The sequence below is a fragment of the Equus asinus genome, chromosome 6 (assembly GCF_041296235.1).
Source record: "Equus asinus isolate D_3611 breed Donkey chromosome 6, EquAss-T2T_v2, whole genome shotgun sequence".
NCBI lineage: Eukaryota > Metazoa > Chordata > Mammalia > Perissodactyla > Equidae > Equus > Equus asinus.
The window spans coordinates 86,047,771-86,064,399 of NC_091795.1; the positions used below are offsets into that span (position 1 = coordinate 86,047,771).

At 36.0% G+C, this 16,629-nt stretch overlaps 1 protein-coding gene across 24 annotated transcripts in view; it reads left to right on the forward strand.

Moving 5' to 3' along the window:
- The window catches only part of PUM2 (pumilio RNA binding family member 2), a 93,899-nt gene that overhangs the window by 454 nt on the left and 76,816 nt on the right, over nucleotides 1–16,629 (forward strand). The window contains exon 1 of one of the 24 annotated variants that reach the window (XM_070512556.1): nucleotides 83–350. The exons of the other annotated variants lie outside the window; for them this stretch is intronic. The gene's annotated coding sequence lies outside the window, so the exon portion shown is untranslated. Of the gene's footprint in view, nucleotides 1–82; nucleotides 351–16,629 lie in introns of those variants that run through there. 24 annotated transcript variants of the gene reach the window in all.

A 16,629-nucleotide genomic window follows, 5' to 3' on the forward strand; every position in this document is an offset into this window, starting at 1 on the left:
GCGGGCTGCCCGGGACGGCCGCGGCCTGGGCCCGCTCGCACAATGCAGGGGGAGGGGTGCCGGAAGGGGGTGTGCGCCCGGCGCGGGGGGGCTCGCTTTGCCGCTGCCTTCCGTCCCCCGCGCCGCAGCCGCGCGGCGCCAGGGCCCCCCAGCACTTCCTCGGTTCCGGCTTGGGTTAGAGACCGAGCTGTCCGGCCGCCCAGTCCTTGGGTTCGGAGCGGGGAGAGACCGGGTGGATCCGGAGCAGCGTGCGAGTTGGAAGTGGGCGAAGAGGAAGGAGTGGGTTTATGAAAACAAGTGTGGGAATCTGCAGGGCCCTAGTGTGTCCAGGAAAAGCTGGCGGTGGACAGGTGTGGGCATGAAAGGAACAGCGACTTGGGTTCGACTTGTTAGGTGCCACTAGTAAGGAATGTTGGGTTTTTGTTATTGGAACAGTTTTCGATATTCAGAAAAATATGTAGATCAAAGCCAAAGTAGAGATTGGAGGCTTCAAACGTTTTAGCAATCGTTTTGTATCTGAATTGGGCCAAATTTGGGGAAAATAAATTGTTTAAAGTTTCACGCCCAAACGTGCGTGTAGAAGTTTGTTACTTCTGAGAACATAACTAGGGAGAACGCACTTCTCTTAACTTAGCTTTTCATGCTAACATACATTTAAACATTTCAGAGGGGAGAGTATTGTGGATATATTAGGTACAGTAAGACAATCATGTCCCTTAAAATCAGGATTCAGTACTTTATGAGATTTTAACTTAAGAAAACTGGTGACGTTTTTTGGTAAAGCTCTTTAGGGAAAGCTTTATTAGGAAAATGCTTTTAAATGCTTAAGAGAAATGTAATACTTGTACAAGTATTGTATATCAAGAAAACAATTTTAGTAAACGCTGTTACCTAAGGATTTTAAAAGCTTGTTTACTCCTTAGATTCGTGTTTAATAGGTGACTCTTCACCATGTGAACTGGAGTATTGGAGGATGAATTAAAGAATGCTGGCTAGGAATCTTGTTAAAAATACAAAGATAAATATTTTTAATTGCCTACGTTTCTGTTCTTAGGCTTTTAATATCCTGCTTTTTAAAAATGGCTTGCTTTGTCTGCATAGTCATCATAAATAGTTGGCATTTTGCTTATTGCAAGAATGTTTTTAAAAGTCCAATTTTTGGTGGAATTAAGTTATTTAGAATTGTCTTTTGGTCCCCTTGAGGGCCAGTTTTTCTATGCAGAGAAGGTTTACACTAATTTAAAAAATTAGTTATATTTTGGAATCTTGGTTCTTAAGTTCAGAGTTTTTTTTTTTTTTAACTGCCTCACCCCCCATCCCCAAAGCCCAGTACACAGTGGTATATCTTAGTTGTAAGTCGTTGTAGTTCTATGTGGGATGCTGCCATAGCATAGCTCGGTGAATGGTGCCAGGTCCGTGCCCAGGATCCGAACCAGCAAACTCAGGGCCACCGAAGCGAAACCTGGGAACCCAACCACTCGGCCACGGGGCCGTCCCCCCATTTTTTTAAGTTCATTTTATTTACACGAGTCTAGCTGTTTTATCTTTGAGTTAGATTTACCATTAACAGACATCTTCAAACAAACTGTTTAATTTTAATACATGGTTTCCCTCATTTGTCTGAGTCCAAAGTTCTCAAAAGTCAAAGTTGTTTCAACATTTAGTAAGATTTCAACTTTTTAAAAAAAGTCTTAATTACTACCATATTTAAATTGGTCTTACAAGGTTGTCACTATAGTAGGCCAATTTTTCTTAGGCATTACAAGTATATAAGCCAAATAATGCAGTCTTAAGACAGACACTAATGTTAGGATTTTGTTTCTCTAAAATCTTCCATACATGTTTATAAATCTTTCTGGAGTTTGGAAAGATAATTTGTCTTCCTCCATATGTATTTATCATAGTTGGCAGAAGTAATTATGATCGGAGATTTGGGCCAGGTGTGCCATCCAAAGCCAGTCGTCTTAGTGACCAGACTGTCTCCTTTTTATAGACACTGACAGGATCTTCATAATTTAAGTGGAGGTTGGTTCCTGTCTCCTGGACTCAAATTCTGCATACTTCCTAATTCAATGACCTTTGAACTTTCTGGGTTTCTAAGATAGGAAAATACTTTGTATTTTTTCATGTTCTTAAGACTTAGTGGATATTTTAAGTATCTAAATGTCTGCATCTTGTATGGCTTTGTCTGGCTTGCATTCACAGTTTGAGACTGTTTACTGACAGGTGTGATTAAGATAAAAATTGTACTTATAACTGAGTAAATTGGTTTGTGATGTATTAGATTTCTTGCTGTTTTTAAAAAAGCATAAAAATAGTCTGACCTGCTCCTGTTGTTCCACCTCCTCACTCTTCCTTTTGATGGATTTGTAAGAAGGAACTGATCAAGTAGTGTTCATCCCCTTTCGTCTCTGGGAGTCTGCCCCCTGTGGAAAGCACTTTGTTCTGCTTCTCCATGAAGCCACTAGGGATAGACTCTGCCCCTTTCTGAAGGAGGACCATGGTTATCCAGTGCTACCTGTGACTGGGTTAAAATAATTACGGGGTGTGGTGTTAAGAAGTCCAGTTGGCCTAGGTCTAAATTATGCTTTCCAGTGTAGCTTTATCAGTAATAAAGGAGATATTTGGATTGCCATCAGCCTAAAACTCCTTTGTCTCTCACTCACTGCTGAATTCTGATGTGGTGGGAAAAGTTTTCCTTAAACTCTGTCATTTAGAAGCTAATATTTTAATAGTGATTTTTATATTTAACAATATATATAGAAAGTATTTTTCATTTAAAATTTCTTGTTTTTGTAGTGGGAAAAGTGAATTTATAGAGAAGTATTTTTTTCAACCTTTTGCGGTGAAACACTGTAGAATTATTACGTAAGTAGGTGTATGATAAATGCTTTTTCTCCAGTGTTTCAGGTAGCAGTATGTTTACAGACATAAGGTTAATATATTTTTTTCTTAGTGACTTTTTTCCCCAATAACTCGAAAGATCCAACTTTATTAATGAAAAATTAACCTGCGTAATTAAACACGTGTCACCTTCCAGGGAGTCATTTTAATTCGTAATGAAATTATGGAAATTTTTGTGTTTTGTTGACCTTTGTTTTAAATGAAAAGTTTTATTTGACCCTTGCCTGCCTGCTTTTTATATTTTTCTAAAATGTTTTAAAGAATTAAAAAGGATTGGCTGTTCAAGCATGTTGGCAAAAAGATAATTTCTTAATATAGTCCACCTCTGCAAGTTTAGCTACTGTAATCCTGTCCATTTTCAGTTTATATATCACAGATTTTCATATAACTTCTGTTCTCTTAGTATTTTCTTATAGAAAGATAAAAGATTTTAGAGAAGAGTACTGGAAAACATCCAAATGTCTACACCTTATGTGCATATTACAGAATTTCACTGTAGCTGCCAAGTACAAAAAAGGGGAAGAAGTGTGAAAAGGAGAAGGGGTAGTTGGAGTGTTAGAATACTTTGACTGCAAATGGGACAGAAAAAAGGGACAGTCATTATCACCTACCAAGCGTGAAATGTATATTTGGACCACAAAAAGCTTCAAAAATCTGCTTCCTGGAAGGGATTTGGTGAAATTGACTATTAAATGACGCTGCAAAACCACCTATTCGACACCTGCTTGGGAGAATAAAACCTGCAGCTGACTGCCAAAGTACATAAGAAATGGTGTGGAGGGGGAGGGAAGACTTTTTCCATTATTTTTAGTCCAGAAGAAAACCGACTAAGTATATAGAGAACCTAGTTTGAAGATCTTTGTCATTTCTGTCATGGACATCCTTTGTCAAGAGTATTAAGTTGTAGATCTCCAAGTTGTGACCTCTGATTTTAGGCGCTGTTTCTGAAAGACTTATTAGGGATCAGTGGGAGATAGTCTTAGCTGACTGTGTAAGATGCAGCTGGGTTTATTCATTCAGATGTTAAAGAAGGTAAAGGCGTGGTAGCGGCAGGCTGACTCTAAGCCTAGGTCTTTGCTAGGCAGTCAAACAAAGCAAACTGTAGGTAGAGAAAACTATGGACTATATAGTGTATGATTTATGTTAAATACTAAGAAAGACTTACTTACAGATAGGAGCTACTGGCATCTTCCGTTTTGATGACCAGGTCATTTATTAACATCTACGTACTATTTTATTAGCACTTTTAACATGATTAAATGCAAAACGTTGTTTTCTGTGGTAAAACTCGAATCTTTAAAACCAATTCAACATAAACAGGATTAAGATTTGAAATTTAGAGGAGATGATAGCTCCGGGTTTTGCCTACAGATGTTTTCTTGAACCACCATGCAGTTGAAATCTAATTGATTGCTTTTCATCCAAAGGAGAATCTTAGGTGCCTTCATTTGATCTCTGAATTGTGGCTGCTACAGTGCCAGAAATAGGAGTGAGTACTGTAGGGTCTTGCCAAAGATAAATTGTTGGCTAACTTTTATTGTAAGTCTGGTTGAGAAGATATTCATAAGGTATTATTTGGGGAACATTCAGTCCATTTATTACTCTGGATATGCTAAGTTGTATCTTTTAATCAAGCTAAACTCTTAGAAACTTGCACACATTTTTTTGAGGTTTGCAGGACTATTGTGTGCCACACTGTCCTTAGATGTGGGTGGTATGTGATCCTTGTTCTTAAGGAGTTTATAGTAAAGTGGAGAGGAAGATGCTTAAACTCATGATTACAGTGCAGTACACTAAATGCCTCCGAGCTGGTGTTACAGATGTGCTGTGGACTCACCTAGGTAGACACTGCAGGGGTCAGGAAAAGCTTTCCAGAAGAGGTAAAAGTTGAATCTCGAAAGACTTGGAGAAGTTAATTTCATCAAAAGATGAGTGAAATGGCATTCAGCCAGAGGGATTCATATGTGTAGCGACCCTGACGGGGAGAATGGCAGAGCTTAAAGTGGGATAGGGAGGGGAATTAAAGAGATGATTGGAGGGCTAGGTAGGGGACCACCACATTTAAGGGCCTTATCTAATTTGGACAATCCTGAAAGACTTTGGAAATCCAAGATTATAACTTGGGAAGATTCAGACCACGTTGTCCTGGAACCCTTACAGAATTACTGTGGAATTGGTTTCCCTGGATTCTTTTAGAAGTTAGGTACATGACTGTCCTTGAGGGGCTGACTATAAAAATGAGATTATGAAACCTTGCATCTGTTAAGGAGAATGTCCTTGAAGATATTTTCTTTTACAACTCTATCCTCTATACTACGCATAGAAGAAATTTCTTTTTTTTTTTTTTTTTAAAGATTTTATTTTTTCCTTTTTCTCCCCAAAGCCCCCCGGTACATAGTTGTGTATTCTTCGTTGTGGGTTCCTCTAGTTGTGGCATGTGGGACGCTGCCTCAGCGTGGTCTGACGAGTGCCATGTCCGCGCCCAGGATTCGAACTGACGAAACACTGGGCCGCCTGCAGCGGAGCGCGCGAACTTAACCACTCGGCCACGGGGCCAGCCCCTAGAAGAAATTTCTTTTAAAGCTTGGTGCTAGAAATAAGGTTGCCTCCAAGGAATTGGTATGATTTCTTTCTATAGACAATGAGAATTGTTATGTAATATACTGTGTTTTCCCCCCTTTATCTTTGTATCTACAGAAGTTAAACTTAGTTTGTTATTTTTGTTATTCAATATTTGCTTTATTTTCCTAAGATTAGTTTTTGTTTTATTGTGTATATTTCTTATGAGATACTTAGTGTGCCTTCCAAAACTTTTTATTTGAATGAATGTAGAGTAAATTTCACTTAAATTATACTCAAGAATGTTTCTACCACAGACACTTTTTTGGTATACGACTTAGTACTCCTTGAAACTAACAGATTTGGTTTCTCTTTTCAGACGCTGCAGTCTAGGTGTTTTGGTTTTTTTTTTTTTAATTTTCTAAGGAACAACTTAGATTTTTTTTTTTTTTAAGATTTTATTTTTTTTTCCTATTTCTCCCCAAGGCCCCCCGGTACATAGCTGTGTATTCTTCATTGTGGGTCCTTCTAGTTGTGGCATGTGGGATGCTGCCTCAGCGTGGTTTGATGAACAGTGCCATGTCCGTGCCCAGGATTCGAACCAACGAAACACTGGGCTGCCTGCAGCGGAGCGCATGAACTTAACCACTCGGCCACCGGGTCAGCCCCAACTTAGAATATTTTTTTAAACCTCGGTATATTTAGGAAATTGGTTTGGTCATCTCACTTAAAGTTCTTGGGAAACAAATGATCACCAATTCAAGGTTTGTTCTTGAATATTTTGAGAACTTTAAAAATCACAATTCATACTTATCATCTAAAAGATTCTTATTTAGGGGTAGGCCCGGTGGTGCAGCGGTTAAGTTCCCACATTCCACTTCTTGGCGGCCCGGGGTTCCCCGGTTCAGATCCTGGGTATGGACATGGCACCACTGGGCAAAAGCCATGCTGTGGTAGGCGTCCCACATACAAAATAGAGAAAGATAGGCATGGATGTTAGCTCAGGGGCCGGTCTTCCTCAGCAAAAAGAGGAGGATTGGCAGTAGTTAGCTCAGGGCTAATCTTCCTCAAAAATAAATAAAAGATTCTTATTTAATTCAAAGACTTATACAGCTCATTTACTTAGACTATTCATAATAGTCATAATAAGCTAAATATGTTTTAAAACTTTTAACTGTTATGACTTTTCCCAGACAAAAGTTAAGAAAGTTGAAATTCGTTATACAACTCATTCATTTTTCTTTGTTTTCTAGAAGTGGCTAGAAAAACTGCTTTTCGAAGCAGTCTTTTGTGTTAACATATTTACAGAAAAAAGTTATAGTACTGGGTTAAAGGTAAGCAATTTTAATTGTAGGACTTCTCAGAGGCTTTACAATGCTAATGACACAGAATGAATTCCAAAATGACCATGTGGTCAGCTTGGAAAAGAACAAGTAGGTGCTGGGGAGCAGCATATCTTAAATGTGTTAGACAAGGAACCTCCTATTTCAAAGAACTTGGTGAGTTGGTGATTAAGGAACACACTTTGGAAAATCCTAGCCTAAAGAAAAAAATCCTTATAAAACTTCGTTAAAGTCTCTTGCTTAAAATGGTTTTTGTTTTTTTCCAGTTGTCTCAGATCATGCATTCAAATAACTTCCTTTAGTTCTCTGTTACAACCTAACATTTCTTAAGTTATTTCTTCTTGATGCTATATTGATTCTAATTGATAATGTGTAACAATTGAAAATTACTAGCTAGCCATTTGAGCCAAGTCTTCAATTGTTGGGCATTCAACCTAGTACTAATATGAACTGAAAATAACCCAAGATCACTTGTACTCTGTTCTATTATAAAGCTTCTAAGCTCTAAGGCCTTTAAACTGTATTGATATAGGACCTTTTCAGAAAAACTTTAGTTTGCTAACTTCAACAAGCCTTACAACACAGAAATACAAAGATAAAGCCAGCAGTACCTCCTTTCCTACTGCAGTTAGGTGTTTATTTTTTCATCCCCTACGCATACATATAGTCACATATATTGTCCCTCTCCTTTTTTTAAACAAAAATGGGATCATATATGATACACCTTAGGCAACTTGGTATTTTTATTTAATATCACGAACATTTTACTATATTATACATAACTTTAAATAGCTTACAATATTTAGTGCATGGCTTTTTATTTTGCTAAACCATTTTTCTGTTGTTGAGTTTGGGTTGTTCAGTTTCTCTTTTTGAACTGTTTCAATCAGTGCTACAGTATTGTTATGCAGTTCATTCATTCTTGTTGGTGTTTATGTAAGGTAAATTCCCAGGAGGGAAATTACTGGGTCAAAGAATTTTCTATTGATTTTTTAAACAGAAAAAAGCGTATTCACTCATGGTGGGTCATTAATATTCTAGAAAGCACTGATACTTCAATTTCATATATAATCTCATTTAGTCTTCACAGTAACGTTATGAAGGAGACATTGGTATTCTCATTTGCAAAAGGGGAAATAGGGCCAGAGAGTTCAAGTGGTCTGAATTCATACAGCTAATTAGAGACAAACATGGAGCTGTATTTTGGGTCTTTTGATTCTGGTTTCTGTTACACCATGATGGATAATACAAATTTTTTTAGTTAGAAAATCATTTCTAGGGTGTTTGTGGGTATATTCCTTAGCCATGGGAGATATGGTGATGTATAAGGGTCTCAGTCCTATGTGCACAGGGAAGCATCAACTGGAGAGCTTAAAAAAATACCAATAAAAATCTATGCCTCTCTCCCTGCCCAAACTAATTCACTTCAGTCTTGGATAGGTGGGATCTGAATAGTTGTAGTTTTTAAATCGTCTATCTAGATTCTGATGGACTGTGAGGGTTTGAGAACCAGTGACCTAAAGTTGGGGTACTTATATCCCTGATGGGCACATGAAGAGTTTGCAAAATGTTAACACATTTCATTTTCTGGTTATCAGTGAACAGGTCCTCACTGTGTGTACTAAGAAAGGCATACCTCTGATCCATCCCAAATCTTAATGTGGTTGATGTATTTATTTTACCCCAGGTGGTTAAACATTTAGAGCATCAAACTTGGAGTTAGCATCGTTTAGTGATTAATCTTCCTTATTCACATTGCTGTTAGGAGTAGAATGTAGCATATAACTGGCGTATTTTGGCTTCCATTGGGATTTTCTGAATTCAGGTCATTGATAGTCGTGGGTGGTCGGAGTCATGGCAATTTTTTTTTTTAAGCAGTTCACCTTTTCTTCCCTAACCTATTGTCAAAAGAACAATACTATGAAATACTTTGAAAGCTAGAAATATGTAAATGACTTTCATCACAGCATGCTGTCAAATATATTGTAGAGTTTAAATGTATAATTTGGTTGCCTCCATTTTTTTACACTTTGAGGAAGAATAGGGTAGAACTAACCTACATGAAATGGTTAGAAAACTAAGTGCTAACCACATGAGTTCAATTCCTTTAAATCAGGTGATGAGAGAATATTTAGATCTCCAAATAAGATTTTGCCTTTTTAAAACCTAAAATGTCATGAAGGTGTGGCTAGAGATATTTGCCGTAGTAGGTGTTGGGTATACATGTGAATTCCTTTCATTGCCTTAAAACCCTTAGAAGTTTACAAATAAGACTAGAGTGAGAATATTTTTCTTTTAAATGATGCTTTAGTTTACTGAAAAGGTGCTGTTGTCATGTTTCTTTATAATTCATGATACATAGCTTATGTACAGGTGTATTTATGAAACATGAGTTCTACTATATTTAAGGCCATTGATTTCCAAGCTCACTTAACTATAATAAGAACTATATAAATAAATGTGTTTAGGGATTTTTAATAAGATGTATTTTAAATATTTTCAAAAATATAAGTAACGGGGCTGGCCCGGTGGTGCAGTGGTTGGGTGTGCACGTTCTGTTTTGGCGGCCTGGGGTTCGCGGGTTCTGATCCTGGGTGCGGACATGGCACAGCTTGGCAAGCCATGCTATGGTAGGCGTCCCACGTATAAAGTAGAGGAAGATGGGCACGGATGTTAGCTCAGGGCCAGTCTTCCTCAGCGAAAAAGAGGAGGATTGGCAGCAGATGTTAGCTCAGGGCTAATCTTACTCAAAAAAAGTAGCAAGTGGGAAATAGTCAAGGAGTAAAGAACTATAAAATGTGAAGTAAAAATCATGCATACCCTTTTCCCAGATGTGGCCACTTTAAACAGTTAAGTGTCATTCTTTCTGATTGTTTTCCATGTATACATATATATGTACGCCTGTTTCCTGTTTCTACAAAAATGAGGTGATAGAAAGAGACTCTTTTCACCTTGCCTTTTTTGCTTAGTATCCTGGAAGTTTTTTCCCATATATGCATAAAAGCATGTATCTCATGCTTTTTAAGGGGTACATAGTTGATAATTTTATCAGTTTCCCTCCTTCCCTAATACAGTATTGTAACTGTCTCTATTTTGATCTCCTCCCTTGTAGTAACTATTAACTTTTCGTGGAACACTGGCATAATCAGAACAGTTTTCTATTCTAATTCTGATTTAGAGAAGTTTTAAATTAAGTTTAATGCATAAGGTGATGTTATTAATACGTTGAAAAATGCCAATTAAATGCATTAAGAAAAAGAATGCTTAGAGTAGGTTTTAATGGAGAAAGTTGCATTTGAGCCAGACTTTGAGGGATTTGTAAGATTTGCACATGAAGAGAAAAATGGTGAAGAGCTGTCAGGGGACTGGAATAGTGTAAACAAAAGGAAGGTTGGAGGAAGGAGCTTTTAGAGAGTTGTATAATTAACATATCGGCTGAGTGATGGTTTATGTTTGGTTGGTTTGGAGAAAGAGCGTGAGCTTTTGGAGTCTTGAAAGTATTGAATCTTCTGTTTTAGTAGCATTGTCTTTTAGGGTAGGGAAATTGGCCACAATTTCCTTATTTGTAAAGTAGAAATGTAATATCTACTTTGCCAGATTGTAGTGAGAATTAGATATAATGTGCCTAATATGATCTCTGGCATAAAATTGAGTGCTCAGTAAATTCTTTTCTTTTCTTTGGGGCATGGTGTCTGATAAAAATTAGTCCAAAGAGGTTTGGGCTTATTGGGAAATCAGTTTTTATGAAAAAATTTTCATAATACTACTTGTCAAAAATATCAAAGAAGTAATGTGACATTAAATTTATACAACAGCTTGGACCCTAAGTCAGTTAACCTTGTGACGAGTAACCACCTGTATAGCCTGCAGTTTATATAAATGTTATGTTAAAAAAAAAAAAAAAATGTTTGTCAAAGTTGTACCTATCCTGCAAGGACCAGCTTAAATACCACCTGCATCACATGGCCTTCTATCAATTGTTATATGTCTTTCATTAACTTTATTATGGAAATTTTCAAACACAGAAGTAGACAGAATCGTATAGTGCACCCTCAGATATCTATCATCCATATTCAACATTGTGTGAAATCTTGTTTACACTCTTATTTTACTTTTTAAAAGAATGTTTCAAAGCAAATTCTAGACAACATGCCAGTTTAAGTATAAATTCTCTTACTGATGAGGACTGACTTAAAAATAGAATCTTCTTGCTATTATCACAGCTAACAAAATTCCTTAATGTCATCTAATACCCATTCTATATTTAATTTCCCTAAAAAGTCTTTTTTTATAGTTGGTTTGTTAGGATCAGGATTCAAGCAAGCTTTACCCAATATATTTGACATTTAAGCCTATTAGTCTATATAATAGTCCTCCCTCTCTCCTCTTTTAAAATTTCGTTTCACAGTTATGTTAGTGAAACTAGATAATTTTTCCTTTTTCCCATGTTCTGGATTGAGTGATTATGTTCTTGTGTTATCTGTTGACTTTATTCTTCTATCTCCCTTGTATTTCTGATAAACTAGTATTTAGACCTAGTGGCTTTATTAGATAGATTGAAGTTTGGTAGGGCTTGTTTTTTTTTTTTGAGGCAATAATAATTCATGGGTAGGTGGTGATTTGTTTCATATTACATCATAAGGCATATAATGTCTGCTTGTTCCACTTTTAGGATGATGGCTTTTTAAATAACAAAGTAATGTTAATTTGCAAGTACTGCTTTTGAGGCGCTCATTTCATATCATAAATCTTTGACATTTCACATGTATCTTTGACTCATTAGAGCCACTTTGCGCTAACAGTTTTCTAAAGCATGTCATCTTTATTTCCCTCTTAGTTAATTGACCTGCTTCTCTCAGGTGATATCTAAAAAAAACAAAAACTAGCATTGGTTGAGGTTGTTTTAGTGTGTAGATCTTCTCTAAGCAGTATTTTTCAAAATAAAGGAATTTCCCAAGACAGTATTTTATTTCTCAAAATAAATCGAGAAAATGCCTTGTAATATAAGAAACTTTGTAAAGACTTGAATATATGGTGATTCTCCTTTGGGAGAATTTTAAGGAAAAAAATATCTTGCCTTATATTTGCATATATGCAACTATATATTTATCCTATTTTGCCTCCTTGAGAATATGACCTCTGTGAGATTTATCCTCATAGAGCTAGAGCATTCTCGCACAGAAATGTTGGGTAAATTTTTATTTAATATCTAAATGGCTAGTGCTGGAATAATCTGATTTCTAATCTTAATTGGAAGATTTGAGCTAGAGTCTTTCATGATTTCTGTTTCTGGAAGTCTGTATATTGTTGACAGATTTTTTGCCAAATTTTGTTCAAAATGTAGAATTTGACTTCTCGATGTAGTTGAGTCAGTAATACTGTTCGTTATGCTAGTGAAACTAGCAGTATTGTTCCCCCATGACATGGGCAAACAAGATATCAAAAAATGTTGATATGGATCTTGGCTCAATCACTAGCTAAATGATGTATCCAACACCACTAGAAAAGTATATGATTCATTTAATGCCCCCAGAAAAATAACAAATTATGTACTAGGTGTTGATAATGATTAGTAGAAACTTCTGATGTTAAATCTTTGAAGACTAATGGTCTGCTGTTAATACTGAAACTTGGATTTAAGTTTACTTTTGTCATATGGATAAGAAAAGGCATTGCTAAACATTTTGGCAAATTTGCAAAAGTGATTTAAAATGGTCAAGGTATAAAGGTATTCTTAAGGACTTTAGCATATGTTTATTTGCGGTAGACACCACTAATGCTCAGTGACTCTGTTCATTAAAAACAGTCCGAGAAGGATGACTACCAACAACATTTTATATAAGCAGCTTATGTACTCTTCATGTGTGTTGACTTAATTTATGTGAATCAGTTAAATTTTTGTGTGATTTTCTTGTTTTTGTAATTGATGCACAAGGTAGCAACAAGCTCTAGGTATTAGAGGACCAATTTGGGGAAGTAGTGCCAATGGGAAGTTGCACTCAGTCATTGTATGTTAGTAAATGTCTTCAGCAGTACAAATAGTCTGAGAAAGAGCTTTGTTTATTATCTCTATTAAAACAAGCATCATGTATTAATAAACACTGTTCACATATTAGTTAATTTCATATATGAATTTACATTTCATAAATATTTTTTTCATACAGTATATATTGAGCATTTAGATGGCTAAAACACAGTTCCTAGCCCCTTTGACCCCAGAGTTTAATTTCTATGATGACCCTAAAACAGAAAGTATTATAATACTATGAAAATGTGATTAGTGTCATATGGTGGTAAGAAAGTGCTTTAATACCATTTTTTGTAGCTCTAAATAGTTTTTCCCTCCAGCTTATTTTTTATGGTAGGTGTATGGTGAGGAATTGGATCAGATGTTGCCTAAGAAAACTTAGTATTATTAATGATATAAGTGTACCTATTAATGCATATCTTTGGTTCTTTACACAGACTGTTTGTAAACCTTTTGGATTATGCATTAGTAAGTATGAAAACTCACAGAACTTAACCAAGTTGTTATTTGAGGTGCTTTATGTATATTTCTCATGTAATTAGTAATAATGTTTCCTACAGAAAAATAAGCTAATACTATTAAATTTTAGAATTTAATAAAACACTGTTCTTTTGCTAGGAAATGAAGAATCATAACCTCAAAAGCTATAACTTTTTCATTGGAATTTACTTCAAGATTACTCTTGGCCATAGAAGAGATTCTATTATGTATGTTCTGTATTAGCAAATTCTGATTGTTTATTAAAGGAAATAATATTGAGAAGTTTCATGGCTTAATAACAGACAAATTGGAGACAGACTTTACACCCCAAGCAATACTGTGTACCGTAACTCCTGGATACATTTTTTTCCAGTAAACCTAGTCAATTCAATATTACATAACTGGTTGCTGGATACTCTGTTGCTTGTTAGAAGAAAAGATTGTTTTGTTTCTCCCTAAGATCTAACTATTCAGAGTAAAGTTGTTAAATTCATGTCTAAATTCTTACTTTTCCCTTGCCATAAGATGATACCAACATCTGTAGCTGCATAGAACATAGCAGATTGGCATTTTGCAAAAATAATGGAGGCCCACTTAGTGGCATATGTACGACCTCCACCTCTTAAACTTTATTATTGCTAATATGGAGGTTATTGCAGGAGAGTTTGAACAGTTATTTGTTCCATTCTTTACTCCATTCTCTTCCTCATGATGGAAATAAATGGTAATACCCTAAACTGAAAAGCTAAGTTTGACTTGTGTGAGTTTGTTTTTTGTTATTTTGTATTTTGTTTTGTTTCTTTTAAATCCTAGTCATTTAAGGAAAATAATAGAATGGCCTCCGTTTAAGTGTAATCTGAAATCTCCATTCAGTATAAGAAAGCAGTTTGTGTGGGGATAGTATAACTGGAACAGTTGAAAGCAAAGCCCTGATGCTTAACTTTTGGTTTGATCAGATTTGAGAGTGATGTTATCTACATTTGATTTTTTGTGGAGCAGTTCAGAGAATAAATGCCTTAGAGCAGGGATCTGCAAACTGTGGCTTACAGACCAGATCTGGCCCATCACCTGTTTTTGTTTGGCCCATTCTCTAGGATTGGTTTTCACATTTTTTAATGGTTGGAAAAAAGTAAAAGAATAATAATATTTTGCGACAAATGAAAAATATATGAAATTCAACTTTCACTGTTCATAAAAAAAGTTTTATTAGGACACATCCCTACTCATTCATTTTGATGTTGTCTGTGGCTGCTTTTGTGCTACAAAGGCATAGTTGAGAAGCAACAGAGACTGTATGGTCTGCAAAGCCTAAAATGTTTGCTCTCTGGCTCTTTACAGAAAAAGTTTGTTGACCCCCACACTGGGGCATGATTCACCACAAAAGAAAGAATGAATCCATAAAGCTATGGGAGCTCTCACTTTTATCCAGAGGTTAATTTATGACCTCGTGCAGGTTGCACCACAGATGAAAACCTGTAAATAAGCAAAAAAGAGCTTCAGTAAAGCTCCAGTGCTTTTACTCTTGAGACAATTTCTTTAATCTACTACTCTCTTCCTTTTTTGTCTTAATAAAAATTTCCCACCTCTAATTCATAGGTTATACAGATTTATTGTAGAGAAGTAATAAGATACAGATAAATCAATGAAAAAATTGGTGTACTTTGATCACTTAAGGAGTGTATGGTTTTTGGTTTATTTCCTTTCAATATTTCTTAATGTTACTATATACGCATTTTCTTAATTACAAGCAAATATTTTTAATAGCTACATGGTACTCCATTTATAGATGTGTTGTATCACTTAACTCTTATGTGACAGTGACGCAGTCTGTAATTTCAGGATCTGCAAGCAACGTACTGCAAATATCTTTGTACATAAAGTGTTTTTTTTTTTTTTGAGGAAGATTAGCCCTGAGCTAACAGCTGCTGCCAATCCTGCTCTTTTTGCTGAGGAAGACTGGCTTTGAGCTAATACCCGTGCCCATCTTCCTCTGCTTTATGTGTGGGATGCCTACCACAGCATGGCTTGCCAAGCGGTGCCATGTCCGCACCCGGGATCAGAACCGGTGAACACTGGGCTGCCGAAGCAGAACATCCGCACTTAACCGCTGTGCCACCGGGCCGCCCCCTAAAGTGTTTTTATATTTAGGTTTTATTTTTAGGATTGATTCCCAGAGTTAGGGAAACTGATTCAAGAGATATGAACCTATATATATGATGCGAAATTGCTTTCCTAAGAAAGGATTGTAACTTTAGAATATGTTTTTGTGTTTGTTAGAAGCAATTTCCATCCAAGAGCCCGTTTACTCTTAGAAGTCTACTGTACTTGGATATCTGAGGCAACAGATGACTGCAAATTAAAAGCAACCTAGTTAGAAAGGTCAGAAGTGGCACCGTTATGTTCAAGTCAAGTCATATTTAACCTGACAGCAAAGCAGAAGGTTGAAATACTAACAAAAGCAGACATAAGAGACGCAAACAATGAGTGCCCCAAGAGCTTCAGGAAGTGTCAGTTCTTTCTAGCATAGTCTATAATGATGTTCTTAATGATAACTAGTATTTGTTGAGCACTTTTTAGTAATAGCTCATGAAACACTTTTGGATACATTATCTCATTTGATTTATATAACAGATAAGTAAATTAAGATTTACAGGTTAAACAGCTTGCAAAAGTCAAAACAAACTACTCTGAATCTAAATCACATACTGTTTCTACTTTACCATATTGTCTTATGTATAAAATTTGTCCATTATTCTTTCTTTAGGGTAACAGAATGGTGATCCATCTTAGAGCCATTTCCATCCAAATAATAAGAACCTTATGTTTTTGGCCCTAAGGGAACAATTATCTTAATAAGGACAATCTTCTCTGAGGGTACAGATAAATAAGATGTTACATGGAAGATTTTTTTTTCTAATGACTGTAATTGGTATGATCATTCTATGTAGAGCATAGACTTCAGGGCCTAATATCATTTAATGTAAGTTATTACAAAGTTACATACATGGATTATTACATGGATATTACATGGATGCATTGTCAAAGTGGTAGGATTTAAATCTGAAGCCTTCTTGAGAAGTTAGAAAGCTGCATAAATATTAAGAAGCCTTTTTAGGTGATTGAAAATACGTCATTCCTTATAACATGTCAATATCCTGAAGCTTTCATCTGAATTGTCCATCGGATTTGGGACGCAGTTAATGCTTGGAAGAAGTTGAGGCTGTAATGGAATGTGAGATCTGGAAAATACAAGGTTTAAGAGAAAGGTAGATCACAAATGTAAATCTAAGAAAAAATATTAAGGACATAGAGTCT